The 17,866-nt window shown below is 40.9% G+C and overlaps 1 long non-coding RNA gene across 2 annotated transcripts; it reads right to left on the bottom strand.

Moving 5' to 3' along the window:
- On the bottom strand, nucleotides 3,529-11,982 carry LOC110436229. 2 transcript variants are annotated; one of them, XR_002454035.1, is made up of 3 exons: nucleotides 11,603-11,982; nucleotides 10,049-10,610; nucleotides 3,529-3,588 (listed from the first exon to the last, which is right to left on the bottom strand). It is a non-coding gene; the product is annotated as an uncharacterized LOC110436229 (long non-coding RNA). The 2 variants fall into 2 exon arrangements; XR_002454034.1 differs by lacking the exon at nucleotides 3,529-3,588 and adding an exon at nucleotides 8,186-8,446.

Here is a 17,866-nt window from a genome sequence, read left to right as displayed (position 1 = left end):
CTTTTATAAGCTTCTCCTTGGTTCTGGCGTTCACATGAACAAAAGAGACAAACATGTATGATTTACAACTCTAGATTAACCAACCTGATTCAACATGTTTAGTCCTTCCACCTTTGTGATCCCACACTCCTAATCATATGAACTAAAATGTTGCACACTCAATCTTTGGAAGATATATAAATAGAAAAAAACAACATAAATATAGATAGATTATCTTTCCATTAGGTTGAGCGATTTGATCTGACAAATGTTTTAAATGTTATACTCATGGTCTTATTATCCATCAACTTTGTCTTGCTCACTATGCTTAAGGTTAGAGAGAACAAATACACTTTTGGTTCCGTTGGTGTTTTCAACCAACAGGGCCCATGCACTTGGTCTCTGCCTTGTCCCTATGAGCAGGTACACTTCGAGCAAAATATGAAGGACTTTTACAACTCCCAGACTCCACCAAGTGAAGAACCTAGATCTACGAGCACAAACACACTGGAGATACTGGACACTCAGGCAATCACTGCCCAGAGATGCTTGAGGACGTAACTACTGGAGTAACCCCGTTGTGGAAGTAATTACTGACCTTCTGCCGGTCAAGAGAGACAACCCAGGACGCCTCGTCATCCCGATCTCCATCGGCATGGTGGACTTCCCAGAAGCACTCTACGACTTTGGCTCCAGCGTCAACATTATGCCCAGGGTACTTTATGAATAATTCTTTACACATCCTTTACTAGAAACAACCATGTGTTTGCAGCTTGCAGATCGTGCGCTAAGTTTCCCAAAGGGAATGTTGAAGAACCTATACGTCCGAGTTGGTACCTTGTACGCCCCAGTAGACTTCGTGGTGATAGAGACTGGTACTGATGAGAGGGCACCCATCATCCTAGGGAGGCCATTCCTAAACACCTCAGGGGCTGTCATCTACGCTAGTGCTACCAAGATCAGTTTCTACATCAAGGGTAGGAAGGAGACGTTTTCCTTCAAGAACAAGACTACACAAATCTCAGAGCATTCCTGACATGAACCAAGGAAGAAGACCAACAGGAGGAACAGGAACAAGCAAGTGTGGACCGAGTCAGCTAAGATGGTCACTGCAGTTCAAAGAGGTCAAGATCGTCAACTCAAATCGCCTTTCTTGATCAAGAAGGACGACCCTGGTGTTCCAAGCATCAAGTGCACAATCAACGGATATTCTTTTCAGAAGACACTCTACAACACCGGATCTGACGTCAACATAAGGGCCGCAGTCACCTATCAGCTCCTGTTTAGAACCATGCCCCTACAACAAAAATACATTCAGCTCCAGATGATTTGAAGGTTATTGACATGGGAGAAGACGAATACAATCCACCCATCATCCTTGGAATACCGTTCCTCAGCACCGTTGAAGCAATCATCTACATTGGAACCGGAGAAGTCCGCATACACTACCCCTCTGAGAAGGTACGCCGCTATTTTACTGACCCTAACTATATAGTTGAAGACTCTAAGCAGGTCAGGACAAGAAGAAGACGACGCAACTGCAACCAGAGGAGGCAAATCATCAAGGATGGATGGGTGGAGTACGAAGGAGAAGTACACCGAGGCAGGTGTAGAGAGAAGATAGTTATTCATGAAGAGCAGGCGCCGCCGGAACCACCGACTACGCCATCCAGCGAATCCCAGGACGATTGAGAAAGCAGAGAGTCCCGTTCGGAGGACTTAAAAACACCAAACGCCTTGCCAAGAGGTAAACTTGGTAGTTATCCTTCCCTTTCAATTATTTAAAACAATTTGCTTAGTTAATCAGGTTCATATCATCTAGAAAAGAAAATAAAAATGTTAAAAATAGTAAGCCCCATGTGAGTATGCTCATGGCATAAAACCCAAAAGTACATTCACTGTGGTGGCATAAAAATAAAATAAATATATTCTTGTCCTATAAAAATGAAAATCTAAAAATAAGATTGTGATCCTACTAAAGAGAGTAACATTTATTGAGTAGGCTCAACATGATAAAGGCTAGATATTTATGCTAATACTTAACTAGTTCCACAAAGCTTTGTTGTCTATTTGAGCTCCATAGAATTCAAGGATCAAAGAAGACTAGCAGACGGAGGACATCCTAATCGGTGTCAGGGTGCTGCCGACATTCAAATACACCTCCGTCACCTGCTAGCTACATCACAAGGAATTACGTCAAAATCCAGCTTGGGGGAGAGCACTCCCATTTATCCAGCTAAGTATTCTACTCACGTTTATACTTTACTCTAATAATAAAAAGATGCATAATCATAAAAACCCAAATAAAGATTTTGTGCTTTTACATATATCTTTGCTTAGTTTGCTAAATAAATAAATAAATAAAGTTTGCTATGAACCCTCATGATAAGCTCTCACATGGAAATGATGGATAGTTGCTCTGCCATGACTAGTTCTCAAAATTGAAATCTCTCTCAAGTTTAGGAATGACTGGTATTGATTAAGATTTGCACTAAACCTGAACTTGTGGGGAGAGTACTTGATCTAAAGTCTAAGTCGTTAACGGATACGATATGGGAAGGTTGAGCTGCTGTTTATCTGTTCCTTGAGATGCTAGAATTCTAGGAAATTTTATCTTTGAAAATCTTTAAAATAACACATGATGAGTTCCTGTATGATGAGAGTTTAAATTCCTACCATAGCCATATATACATGCTTGCTAAACTTTGAGCCACACATTTACTTTTTACTGCTTATGAGCATTGAGTGTGGTCAAGCTGTGTAGACCCTTAGGAGCTTGTCATGTGGTTAAATCAAGATTCACTTGCACGTTCACTCACACTTGCTGCTTCTACTCCAGAAGTACGCATCCACATATATCCATCCATTTCCATCTCCAGAACCACCCAAAAATATTCTACTCCTAATCCAGGAGAGAATAGCCAAAAACATTTCTGTTTTCCCCTGTGAAATAAATGCTCAAGTTATCTTGGTTACTACCACTTGCTACATCATCTCATGAGATGAGTGCTCTAAAAAAAGAAGATAGAGAAAAAAAAAGAGAAAGATACGAGGAAATAAAAAGGGGCAAGTGTCCGGAACCTCGAAGAAAAGAAAAGGTGAGACGAGAGGTAAAAATGGACAAGTGTCCGACAGTAGAATTAGGGGTACAAGATACCCACCTGAGGGAAAAGAAAAAGAAAATACAGAGCATCTCATTCTCCTCCAAAAGTTTGAAAAGAGCAAGAAAGGTATGTATCCCCTCAAAAGAGTAAAAGTAGAACTAGACTTTCACCATTGTTATCACCATCATCATCATACACCATTCATTCGCCACACATGCACATCTTGATTTGACTTATTGACTTATTCTTCTGGATCCAAGGTTTGACTATACAATAAATGTCTTGTAAGTATGTATTAGCTGTCTCCCACCTATGAGCTCCAGATATCAAAAGCCTTATTAGAGTAGGGTGAGAGAGAAGGCAATGCCACTATGCCTCATACCAAAAATACCACATACTTTGAGAGAAGGCATACACCATTACTGCCTTGGTAAGGATCCAGAAATACCACAAAAGAGAGACTAGAGAAAGTCATACAAGGAATCTCTGAGTTTTATTTGAAAATCTGCAAAAAAACTCCAGAGCTATAGTTAATCGAAGAACAAGAGACATGGCGCTTGACTAGACCGTTCTATCTTTTAACTACTCAAGACAGATGTGACGGTTACAAGTACCATGGTGAAAGGTAAAATGAGTAAGTTTTAAATCTTAACAGTTTAACCTAACCCAGAGATGAGATCTTGTTTGAACGAATGTGTATTTTTAAGGCATAAAACCACTACAGAAACTCTTGAGTCCATCTTTGCTCAGGGACGAGCAAAGGTTAAGCTTGGGGGAGCTTGTTGATGGTCCTTAATGCTCATATTTAACCATCAACTAATCATGGAAAAGGATCCAAATGCAACCAACACCTAGACTTAGGGTTTTATCTGACAGAATTCCACGAGTTTTGGTGTTTGTCTATTTCTGCAGGGGGTTATCAGGAAATACAGAAGAAAGGCCCACACGTCGGGTTTACATAGAGATATTAACGTGCCGCGCAATTTTCTATCATCTAGAAGACTCCAGAAGCCACGAGACCGAAGCGGAGGCCGAGAGGACTCAGGGACAGGGCGCCCGCCCTCCTCTCCTGGGCGCCCGCCCTCACATAGAGTCCAATCAGGACTCTCTTTCGGGATATTGCTCCACCGACCTAAAGGATCAAGGATAACCGTTCAATCAATGTCGGTTTGATCCAACGGCCCATATTCACTTGAAGGGACTATAAAACCAGACCCCCTGGCCCCTGGAGATCATACCTCTTCTACAGAATCAAAGTTAGGGTTTCAATTCTTCATCCAAGTAGAGAGGATCCCTCTAGTTCTTCTAGTTCTATCTCTAGTTCATCTAGATCTAGTTCTAGTTCATCTAGTTCTAGTTCTAGTTCCTCTAGTTCTAGTTAGTTCTAGTTGTAATCTAGAAAATAGGGAGAGAGAAGAGGAGAGCGGAGGAGGAGCCGGATCTGTCGGATCTTCCTCAACATTGTACTTTTGCAGCAACTGGTTCATTCTTCATCGTTCTCCAGGTTCTTCAATTTATAATTCCTGAGTTCTCTAATTACTTTTATTTACATTCAAGTTATTTATTGGATTCCCGCTTGCATCAAGTGCTCTAGTCTTTATAACGCTAGAGTAGTAATTAATAGATTAGACGTGGTGTTTAGTCTTGCAATTACCTGGAATTGCACCCAATCCTGCGGATTGTTGTGGTAGCCTTAGGGTAGTGATAGCCCTAACGGTCGACGTATTCCATCTCGTTCGGATCGGTGTTTGTAGGACCGTAGTCAGACCTTCCGAGCCCCCTTCTCATCTCTTTCTGTGGTTAGTGCTCTGATGTCCCGATATAAATAATCTCTGAAGTAATTCTTGATTCTTAGATCAACTAGAGAACTCTCAGGAAACTTCCTCTCTTCCCACCAAAAATAATTATATAGTTATCCTTGGGGGATCTTGGATCTTAATTAGTACACTCACGTTCTCTGTGGAAAATCGATACTCTGGAGTACTCCCGGGTGAAGGCTACATCGGTATCCGTGCGCTTGCGGATTTTTCTGTTTGCGTTTAAAATACCCAACAGGTATATAGAAGATGAGAAGAATGAATCGGACTATGAAGAATGGACCAGTGCAAGTCCCAGAAGACACTAGCAAAACGGACCACAAGAAGTCAAAAACAGACCAGTAGAAGTCAAGAACGGACCAGTGCAAAGAAATCTTCATACCTTTTTACTCATAAAAGCTATGAAGGTTCATGAGAACTTGTTGGAAAGCTTGTCGAGTCTACTTTCCAATAAATCTAGTGGCAACTAGTTTGGTTACTCCATATTGCCTACACACCAGAATTAGTACAGACTGCTCAGAAAGTCAACAGTCTGTCGTTACAGAATGTTGGTACAATTTGCCAAGTAAAACTGTACCAATCTACAACGTTTCATACTGGTTGGCATACATTGTTGGGAAGCCCTTTAAGTTTAGTTTCACACCCAAGAAACAGTTCATCATTTGGACTTCCCAATAAGAAGTTATGGTCAGTTTATTAGAAACTGCTCTGGAGGCCAACAGTCACGCGAAGCCAGTTTGGGAATCCATTCCGAGGGGACCTTTCATATTGCCTTCCCTTAGAAACTCTATATCATTTTCATACCTAGCTAGCAGGGCTGTTGTTAGTATAAATACCCCCTAAGACTCTTTATAATCCCAGACTTTTGATAATTGAAATACAGAACCCCTTTTTGTTTAGCTGTGTGCTAGCAAATATTCAGAGAGTGATCTCTACCTCTTGCTCTTGTGATTTCCTCACGGGATTACATAGGCGGCAGCTTTGTCTGCTCCCAATTGATGCTCCTACTCCCTTCAAGGTATTCCTTGACTGATTGTAGGCTGTGTTGGTTGGTTCCTTGAGAGTGTGGTTGGGCGAATCCTCGATTCAGGTTGCCGGTCTCAAATCTTGAGTGTTCAAATGAAAGAAGCTGAAAATGGGCAGCGACATAATTTATTTCAAACTAGAGCAAAGGTGCATGATAAAGTGGTGAAGGTGATTATTAATGGAGGGAGCTGCAATAATCTTGCTAGTCGTGAGATGGTTGATAAACTTGGCCTAAAGCTGCTACGACACCCTCATCCATATCATGTACAGTGGCTGAATGATTTGGGAGATATCAAGATTGGATATAAAGTAAACGTTCCATTCAAGATTGGTGAATATGTTGACACAGTAGAGTGTGTTGTGGCACCTATGTCGGTGTGTCACTTGCTGCTTGGAAGACCATGGCAATATGATCGATATAGCCAACATTGTGGGAGAACAAATCAGTTCACTATCAATCTAAAAGGGAAGAAGTTTGTTCTCAAGCCTATGACCCACCAACAAAAGGTGCTTTGGTGCTCAACTGAATTATTCTGTGTATGATAAAGAATTATATGCTTTGGTGCGTGTGCTTGAAACATGGCAGCACTACTTATGGCCAAAAGAATATGTTATTCACTCTCATCATGAAGCTTTGAAGTACTTGAAAGGACAAGCAAAACTGAACCGACGTCATGCCAAATGGGTTGAGTTCATCGAAACAATTCCATTCATTGTGACATATAAGAAAGGTAAGGACAATGTTGTTGCTGATGCTTTGTCTCGAAAGAGTGTGTTGTTGAACCAACTTGAGGTAAAAGTTTTGGGTCTGGAAAGTCTAAAAGATCTATATAATAATGATGCTAAATTTTCAGAACCATATAATCATTGCCAAGACGGGAAAGGTTGGAAAATTTATCACATACATGAAGGTTTTCCGTTTAGAGCTAACAAACTGTGTGTTCAAAATTCTTCGGTTAGATTGCTTTTGTTATAGGAATCACATGGAGGTGGGCTAACGTGTCACTTTGGACAAAATAAAACATTTGAACTGCTAGGTGACCAATTTTATTGGCCCAAGATGAGAAGAGATGTCATCAGATTTGTGGAGCAATGCGTCACCTGTCACAAAGCTAAGTCTAAACTGAACCCTCATGGTTTATATACTCCTATACTTGCTCCTAAAACTCCATGGGAAGACATAAGCATGGATTTTGTCTTGGGGTTTCCTAGAACTCACAAATGAAAAGATTCAGTTTTTCTTGTGGTTGATAGATTTTCAAAGATGGCTCATTTTATTCCTTGTAACAAGATCGATGATGCTTCACATATTGCTAATTTGTTTTTCAGGGAAATTGTGTGGCTGCATGGAATGCCTAGAACCATTGTATCAATCGTGATGTCAAGTTTGTGAGATATTTTTGGAAAACATTATGGGCAAAGCTCGGAACCAAGCTTTTGTTCTCCACCACTTGTCACCCTCAAACCGATGGACAAACTGAAGTGGTGAATCGCACATTGTCAATGTTGCTACGAACAATAGTGAAAAAGAACCTAAAGGTTTGGGAGGAATGCTTGCCACATGTAGAGTTTGCATATAACAGGGCAGTACAGTCTGCCACTAATATGTGTCCTTTCGAAATTGTATATGGGTTCAAACCTATTGCTCCCTTAGATTTGTTGCCCCTTCCAAAGAACCAATATGGAAGCCTCCAAGCGTGCTGCATACATCAAGAAGGTACACGAGAAGACCAAGGAAGCAATTGAACTCAATGCAGGACGCAAGGCTGCAAGTATGAACAAACATAGGAAGAAGGTGTTATTTGAACCCGGGGACTTGGTGTGGATACACTTTCGCAAGGATCGCTTTCCTCAGCAGCGCAAATCAAAATTGCTACCACGAGGACATGGTCCATTTCGTGTTCTTGAGAAGATCAATGACAATGCATACAATATTGATCTTCCTACAAGTTATGGCGTGAGCAACTCTATAAATTTTGCTGATCTCTCACCATTCACAAGTGAAGATAATTCAGAGTCGAGGACGACTCCTTTTCAAGGGGGAGGATGATATGACCATGCCACCAACCAAGATGTCACAAGCTCCAAGTCAAGCTACACCCACACAAGTTTCACCTACATCGACACCAGCCCAAGTCATCAATGGACCGATTACACGTAGTCGTGCAAAGAAGCTACAACAAGAGGTCCACGTGCTACTTTGTGAGATTCATTTTAACATTAATGAGAATTATATACTACCTAAGTGTTGTACCTTGATTGTACTCAGGTATATAGAAGAAGAGAAGAATGAATCAGACCATGAAGAACAGACCAGTGCAAGTCCTAGAAGACACTATCAAACCAGACTAGAAGAAGTAAAAAACGGACCAATGGAAGTCAGAAATGGACCAGTGCAAATAAATCTTCATAACTTTTTACTCACAAAAGCTATGAAGGTCCATGAGGACTTGTTGGAAAGCTTGTCGAGTCTAGTTTCCAATGAATCTAGTGGTGACCAGTTTAGATACTCCATATTGCCTGCAGACCAGAATTAGTACAGACTGCTCAGAAGGTCAACAGTCTTTCGTGATAGAATATTGGTACAACTTGCCAAGTAAAACTGTACCAATCTATAATGTTTCGTGCTGGTTGGCATACATTGCTGGAATGCCCTTTGAGTCTAGTTTCACACCAGAGAAATGGTTCATCATTTGGACTTCCCAATAAGATGGTATGGTCAGTTTATTGGAAACTACTCTGGAGGCCAACAGTCACGCGAAGCCAGTTTGGAAATCTATTCCAAGGGGACCTTTCACGTGAAGCCAGTTCTTGTGCCATTGCCTATCTAGCAGGGCTGTTGCTAGTATAAATACCCCCTAAGACTCTTTGTAATCTCAGACGTTTGATAATTGAAATACATAACCCCTTTTGTTCAGCTGTGTGCTAACAAATTCAGAGACTGATCTCTACCCCTTTTTGCTCTTGTGATTTCCTCGCGGGATTACATAGGCGGCGACTTCATCTGCTCCCAATTGGTGCTCCTACTCCCTTCAAGGTATTCCTTGATTGATTGTAGGTTGTGTTGTTTGGTTCTTTGAGAGTGTGGTTGGGCGAATCCTCAATTTAGGCTTCGAGTTTTATTTGCCAGGTTGCACTAGTTATTGTTGCTTGCAGCAAGTTATCCGACTGTTCTTTAGCTAGTTATCGGTGTTCTTCCTACGTCGTGAAGATTGGGACAATGTGGCACATCAAAGACGGTGGTTGGCTTCGAGTTTTATTTGCCAGGTTGCACTAGTTATCACTGCTTGCAGCAAGTTATCTGGCTGTTCTTCCGCTAGTTATCGGTGTTCATCCTACATCATGAAGATGAGAACAACGAGTCGCATCAACTAAGCTATACATCATGATTGAATGTGCTAGTGATTTAAATTTATATTTTCAAACTCTTATGCAATATTCTCTCTTTTCTGTCTTTTTAAGAGATGTGGGCTACCTCCCCAGCGGATACCTTTTGCACCCATTTTTTTCTCTCAGGCGAGTGTCTTTGCACCCATTGTTTTACTCTCTTTCTTTTTAGTTTGGCCCATACCTTTTTGGTATGAAATCTTTTAGGCTCATACTTCTCTGGTATGACATCTTTAATTTTATAGCCCACATTCTCCTTTAGACTTCTAAGAGAGAATTTGTTGCATAGAGTAAAACCTATTTTTGTGCCTGTGGATTCAATCATGAATGTATAACAAAATAGTCTACTCGAATCTTATCAGCAGAATGAATTATAGATTGACTGATTTAATTCATACAAAATGTCTGGAGCTTAGCTATCACCTAGAATAAAATAGATACTAGCTCAAAACCTTTTTATATCATATCCACCAATTACATAGACTGAATTACAAGTTTTATGCTACCCACATATGTTAGTTCTCGGAATCAATTGTCTAGATAGATAAACTTCATGTAATTCAAAGAAGAATTTTAAATTCTAGTACTGAGTAATTGCAAAAAAAAATTAATAAATAGCAGAATTAAAGACTAATTCTAATTATTCTCATTTGATGACGAAAATTAAGTGCTAGAAAGTAAATACTGAAATAAATGCTAAAGATAGAATATTTACAGTGGTAAAAGAGTGCTCACCTTGCGGGGGCTCTCCCCCTAGCTGAATGTTACCGGGCTCAGAAATGTGGTGGAGGTGGTGGTTGGAACCCCATAAGCTCTATCAGGTACTCTAATCCGGTCTGTATATGCTGTTGTCCCTCATGTAACTGCCTGAACTGCTGATCCGTCTGGTGCTGCCAATGCTCGTGTTGCTGAAACGTATCATCAATGTGATGCTGCCACTGCTCATGTCGGCGCAAAGTGTCGTTCATCGCCTGCTGTCCCTGCTGAAGGTTAATGAGATGCAAAGACATAGCAAGATAATCATTAATAGAAGCCCCGAAGTGTTGTTCATGAGGGCACATTCATTCATCTGCTGGTGGTGCATGGAACAGGTATGGTCCACCAGTGATGTGGTCCGTATTTCCGCACACAGAAGATGATGCATGGCCCGTCTGAAAATTTTTCCTGGTCTCATTTGGCTCCTGTGTGGGGAATGTTCCCCATCCTATGGATGTAGACAGCTCTCCTTGCTCATACGTGGCTTGGTCCTCCCATCCTGAGTGGTTGGACCATGGCTGATGTGGCTCATGTGACGCACCTGGGTCATCAAAGTTAGTGTAATAAAAATGAGCTGGACCCGATGGTGCTGGGTCCGATCCAGTATAAATAGTTCTAGGCAGCCTGCTGATGCGTGCTGATGTACACCTGCCAATATTAGCATTTTCTTGGAAAGTAAAACTATTAACAGAATAAATTCCCAGTCCCAGTCAGGCATCTCGTACTCATTGTTGTATTTCTTATAGATCATGATTATTTTATTGTTTCATCTTTTTATCATATGAGCACGGAAGAAGAAATCATATCCAATAATTCTACGATCATCAAGAATAAATGTGAGCGTGACTTTAGACAGTAATTCTAGACTTGCAGCTAGGCGTGTGATCCAAGAGGTGAAAGAAATGCTGCATTTTCTCATGGTAGGTATAGTTTTCCAGTAGCTCAACATTGATTTTACAGGTGATGCTTTTCTCTTTTTAATCATGATATATAGCAAATGCAGTTCATCCTGTCTAATAGTGTGCAACTCCTCTCTAGGAAAGAAAGTATAAGCTAACCATTTAAGCATAAATCTCAGTGTGGGATGGACTTTCTCAGTGGTATATTTTTGTTTGTGTTCAGGTTGCTTAGCAGTGATGTTCTTCCAAAAGTCATTTTTATTAAAATCTTTAAGAACATCAGCTATATTTACTACACACTGATCCAAAAATCCTAGTGCTAAACTTACAGTTTTCCATATAAGAGTAAATGGTTTGTGGAACATTCTAAAAGAAACATTGTCATCATCAAAATCCAGGGAGCTAATAAATTCCATAGTGAGTAATTTTCCATCCATGTTCAGTAATTTCCCAATCATCCTCCCATCCAATCATCCTAAAAATCAGCACAAACACGGAATCCATTCTGGTTTCATGGAGCAAGGTACTATCAAATATGGGTGTATGCGTAAACTCTTTGGTCTTTATCACATTTAATATTTCAACTTGCGGCCTAAGTGGTAATAGAATTTGATTAAGGCTTGTTAATTCATACCTCTCTTTCCATTGGGAAGAGGATGATGGGGTGTGATGCTCGGAAGGTGATGGCAGATCGATGTCCATCCCAGAACCTATACGTGAAGGTGCTTGAGATGATGAATGGCTCCAGGTGCTGCAGAATGAAAGTGTCTTCCGATGCTCCTAAGAGCTCCTCCAACTTTGTGATTCATCCTGTATTAAGAACACGAAGAACAAAAACAAGAACAACAAGAACACAAGAACTCAAAAATTAGTGAAATAAAAGAGAGAGAAGAGGGAATTTCCAATTGATGCCCTTGATATTTCTTTTCTCTCTTCTTTTCTTCTCTAATTAAGAGTGTTAATTGATGGAATGAAACTCGAAGTTGGCACTGGCTATGGAGCAAGGTCTCTAGACTGAAGAATGGAAGAGGAGGGAATGAGTGAAGAGAGAGACGGAGAGTAAATAGTGGGCGTCGGCCGGCGTGGGTGTGGGGCCGACCAGCCCCACCTTGGCCCCTTTGGCCACCAACTTTGATGAGTGTCGACATTTGCATGTGTAGAATATGTTGGTGCATGTGTTGGTACTTGTTCATGACACCAGGATGCAGTGGGGTGAGAAAGAGGAGACATGCATGTGATTAAAGAAAGTGGAGTGTAGTGAATAATTGGTGGGTGGTGATGTGATGTGAAATGACTTTATATGATAGGTGTAGGTCCCACATGTTTCCCGTATTTATACCATATAATGACACAAAGATGAAAAGCTAAATTACTTTTATGAATCTATGAGAAATTAGAATTCTAATGACAGTATTTTTATAATTTTCTGCCACCACTGTAAATTTCGCTGACTGGGTTTTTATGCTCTGTCAGTAGTAATCACATGGGGCTTTAAGTTTTAATTATGACATGCTTATTTTTATATTCTTTTAATAATGCAATTTTTGAAAATAAATGTGCTAAAATTTAATGTGAGAATTTAATTTACTGATAATTACCGAGTTACCTCCCGGTGAAGGTTCGGGGTTTTTAAGTCCACCGACTTGGACTTCTCCAGTTGAATTATTCTTCATGATTGATCTCCGCTGTCAAAGATGTTGATGCATCTTGATCTTCTTGATCCTTCAGAGTCTTGCATTGCTCAGGCCTTGGCATGAATGCGAATCGCTCTTCTGGCCCATTAATGGTGAATATTATTTCTCCAGCTCCAACGTTGATGGTTGCATTTGCAGTGTTTAGGAATGGTCGCCCTAGGATAAGAGGTATCTTCCTCTTTTCCTACATGTCAAGTACCACAAAATCTACAGGAATGAAAAAGTCACGGATTCTTACTAGAATGTTTTCTGCTATCCCTACTGGCTAGCGACTGATTGGTCAGCTAGTTGCAAGCACATTGTTGTTGGAGTGAGCGTGAGATAGTCAAGTTTGTCAAAGACTGTCTTGGGCATAACGCTGACGCTTGCTCCAAGATCACATAAGGCCTTCTCGAACATCTGGTTGCATATAGAGCAATCTATAGTGGGGCATCCTGGGTCCATCTTCTTGATGGGGGAAGAATGTAGGATTGCTTCACTACATGCCTCTGTTAGCTTGATGACTTCGGTTGACGGAAGTGGTCCCTTGTTGTTGAGGATGGCCCGAAGGTACTTTGCGTATGTAGGTACCTGCATAGCATCTAACAACAGAATGTTGACATATAATTTCTGAATGACATTTACAAACTTACTGAACCACTCATCAGTGGTGGTACTCCTTCTCCTTTGTGGGAATGGTAGGAGAGTAGTATCATGGAAATCTTTCATTAATTTGGGCTCTTGTGCATCAACTGGTGGTGAAGGTACTTCAACTTCTCTTTCTCTATTGTTTTCTCTAGCTTCTTTGTCTACCTACACTGATTGTGAAGGTCTGCGTGCCCTTTCTGGGTAAGGCGGATCACGTGTAGCCTTACCTCCTCTAGTAGATATTCCTTTAATCTATTCATGGTTAGTGGCAGACAAAATAGAGGCTAGATGTGTAATTTCTGATTCTATCTTTTTATTGAATATTATTTGTTCCTTAACTGCTAGAGAAAAATTGTTCAATTTTGAATTAATTCCTTCTAACATTTCATCATTAAAAGAAAGCTTCTTATAAATACTCTCATTAATTCTAGCTTGTTCAAATATTAATTCTCTCAAGAGTGGTTGTCTCTGATTTTGATACTTACCTTGGCTTGTTGCCTGAGGTTGACTCCATCCTTGCTTCTTTGTGATTACACTGATATCTTCTTCATGTTGATCTTGAGAATTGAATGTATCTTGAATGGCTTGACGATTTCTTTTATAATAATCCCTCTACTCTAGCCAGCTAAATAATACAACCATCTTGGTTGATAGTGCACACAACTCCTCCGGAACTTCTTTACTTCCATGGCATGTCTGAGTGTTGAATGTCCCATTATGATTTTCTTCCATTTTTGCCATAATAGCTTTAGCTCTTCTAGGGGTGAGTGACAGAAATGATCCTTCAGCAGTGGCATCCAATTGCTCACATGACCTTTGAGTTAGTCCATAGTAAAATGTCAGCAAGAGCAACCACTTCTCCATTTCATGATGCAGGCAGTCTGATATGTATCCTTGAAAACGTTCCCATGCTTCTGGAATAGATTCACCTTTCTGCTGCTGGAATTCTGAAATCTTCCCTCGTAAGATATTTGTTCTGCCTATTGGGAACAACTTCTCTAGGAAAGCCTTCGAACATTCTCTCCATGTCTTGGATTGATCTTTACTCTGATAAGACCACTGCTTCGCTGTTCCTTCTAATGAGAAATGGAACAAACGAAGTAGCATGATATCTTGAGGAATGCCTGGAATGTCAATGGTATTGCCAATCTCTAGAAAATTCTACAAATGTGCAATGGCATCTTCATCCTTCTTTCCACTGAATATGATAAGTTGCACCATCTTGATGAGGCTTGGCTTGATCTCATAATCATATTCCCCAAGGTCAAATGTTGGACCTACGTGAATATTCTCAGTGCTTGGAGCAGAGAATTCACGCAGAGTCTTCTCACCATCGCTTCTCAAAATGATGTAAGACCCTCTTCCTATGGTTGTTCGTGATAAGAGTTAAAATTCTACAACCAATCCTGCACTTACCCTATAAAGAATTGCTACATAAAACATGGGTAAGTCTGCTGAAGCAAAAGAGTATGTCCTAAAAATATCTAAATTTGATTTCCTATGGATGGTTCTATGAAAGATTTACTTGTATGAAATTCTAGAAAGTATATAAATTATGGCTAATCAATAAATCCTTTTAAAACTATCCTAATAAATAAAATTGCCATCCCCGGCAACGGCACCAGAAATGCTTGTTGGTATTTTTAGCATCACTTCAAATTAAGTTGTCATCCCTAACATGATGCCAAAGCCAAGGATAAAAATAATTTACACGCAATTACTCTAATTAGAATATATCCGCAAGCACACAGATAATTCTCTCGTTGCAGCATTTCAACCAGGAAGTATTCTGAGTATCGTTGGTTTACTTAATGCCAAAAGGATAAAGCAGCATTCTATTTATTAGACTTAGGTGATCTTATATGAACTAAGGAAATTATAATTATGTAAATCTATCATAACCAATAGTACTAATGTTGTAGCGATAGATAATCGATAAAATATCATAAATGATAACTGAGTAGTGAAGTAAATGGTATTCCAGAGATTGAAAATAAAGACTCACTAATGTAGCAAGACAATTATGATATTCAAATAAATAAAAGAAACCTATGTAATTACTAATATAAAGTCTACAGCCTACGCCATGCTACACATTTTCATCTGTAGTGTGATAAACTCAGAAAACATAATAAGGAGCATCAACTAATGAGGGTTTTAAGACGCAACCGTCACCTCCTTCGCGACCACGCTCTGCTAGTCCTACGTATGGGGGGTGGACTACAGAGGACCAACGCAGCTGTCACCTATGCAAACTACCACACGACCCGGCACGTCAGGACACCTCTGTAGGTACACAAAATATCTAGACACCACGTCTACATAATGTGCACCACCTGACTCACTCAAGTACTGAATTAGGCGCTTTACGATCATATAACAATAATCATCATCAAGTACATCTATATCGAATATGCAACTAGAATAAACTAAGAATTGAATAAATAGCAATATATTTAAGTAGAGCAAAGTCATAATGAAATACAAGATAATATTACCAATTTCTAGAAGACAGATCTAGAATCCCAAGCGGAGCGCCCGATCTCTACTTGAACCTCGCTAGACCCCTATACTAAGAACTTGAAGAACTAGAGCTCTACTTCTAATCTCTAGAAACCCTAACTTCTGACTACTCTTTATAAATGAAGCAGGAGGAATGAATTGAATCTAGGGTTGTTTCTTGGGAGGGGGGTCTGCCCCTCTATTTATAGCCTGGTGGAGTGCACACACGCTGTTGGATCAAACCGACTTAACGAGCGGTCGAGATGGCTCCTCAGAGGCGGTGGAAGAAGCTTCCAGAAGGGGGGGTGAACCCTAACTGCAGGGGGCCGGCTGGCACTAGGGTGGGGCCGGCCAGCCCCACCTGGTAGCCATTCGCTCCCCCATTGCGCTGGTGTCTTCTGGAGTCTTCCTGAATCTTTTAGTGTCACCCTTCCGTTGCAGATAAGTTTCGTGGCCAATTAACACCTTAATCCCTCTTCTCGGCGCTTTTTGAAATAATCCCTGAAAATCACAAAATATGATAAACTCATGGAAATTGTCAGTTTAATCCGAATACTAGTGTGTATTCGTGTTTTCCTTTGGGTGTAATGTTTAATAATATTTGACGTTATCGACCGTCAACAATGCTCTTTTGAAATGCTAAGAGTAGAAGTGACATAGTTGTTCTATGTTCTAGGCGTTAGCATAGACTTCTCCCTCTTCATTGGCAAGCTTGTAGGTCCCTGGTTCGAGCACCTCAGCGATGACGAATGGGCCCTCCTATGGAGGGCTGAGCTTGTGGCTGCCTCCATTACTCTGTCTGAGCCTTAACACTAGGTTGCTGACCCTGAATGCTTGGCCTCGGACATGTCGATTGTGGTAGCATCGGAGAGCTTGCTAGTACTTAGCCGAGTGTAGGAGGGCTACATCAGGGCCTCATACAGCTGGTCCACATCGTCTTCTCACAGGGTCACGTTGTTGTCCTCGTCGTAGGGTTGTACTCTCGGGGAGCCATACTCCAAGTCCGTGGGGAGGATGGCCTCGGAGCCATAGACCATGAAGAGCATGAATCCCGTGGCTCGACTTTGGGAAGTCCTCAAGCTCCAGATGATAGCAACGAGTTCTTTGAGCCACCTTTTTTCAAACTTATTCAACCGGTTGAAAATTCTAGGCTTCAAACCCTAGAGGAACATGCCATTGGCACGTTCTACTTGCCCATTGGTCTTTGGATGAGCTACTGCTGCCTAGTCCTCACGTATTTGGTGCTCATTGTAGAAGTCCAAAATTTTTCTTCCGGTGATTGCATACCGTTATCCGTTATAATGGAGTTTGGGACTCAAAATGGGTGGATGATGTCAGTGAAAAATAGCACAGCTTGCTCAGACTTGATTTCGGTGATGGGGCGAGCTTCAATCCACTTGGAGAACTTGTCAATTGCTACCAGCAGATGGGTGAAGCCCCCAAGCACTTTCTGTAGAGGCCCGACAAGGTCGAGGCCCCATACAACAATGGGCCAAGTGATGGGGATCGTCTGCAGAGCCTGAGCCAGGAGGTGTGTCTGTCGTGCATAGAACTGGCAACCTTCACAGGTTCAGACAATATCCATGGTGTCTGCCATGGTGGTGTGTGTTGATACTTGCTAACACCACTTGAATACTAGGTTGTCATCCCCAGCATGGCACTAGAGTGTACTATGGTATTTATATACACACAGATAAATCTGCAAGCGCACGGATACCGTTGTAGCTTTTACCCGGTTAAAGGTTTTATCGTATCCACAGGGAAATGGGAGAACCAACTACGCTCTAACTTAACCAAGATAGATAGATAGGTGTAAATAGGAAAGATAGTAGAATTGAATAAGAACAATATTAAAGGTAAAATGATAATGGGAGAATATAGAGTAGAGCAATCTAATATATGGGCGATAATAGGAGAATAGAGAGGATAACTAGGGTTTCTCTACTTCAAAGGGGTATGTCTGTCTGTGGCGTACCATAAGTATAAAACAACACAGAGGATGCTTATACCTAAGGTCAAGGACTCGTACCAGTCCTGCTAACGGGACGTGGACTACAGAGGACTACGTAGCTATC

The sequence above is a fragment of the Sorghum bicolor genome, chromosome 1, assembly GCF_000003195.3.
Source record: "Sorghum bicolor cultivar BTx623 chromosome 1, Sorghum_bicolor_NCBIv3, whole genome shotgun sequence".
NCBI classification, from domain to species: domain Eukaryota; kingdom Viridiplantae; phylum Streptophyta; class Magnoliopsida; order Poales; family Poaceae; genus Sorghum; species Sorghum bicolor.
This window is presented reverse-complemented; position numbering and strand designations above follow the sequence as displayed.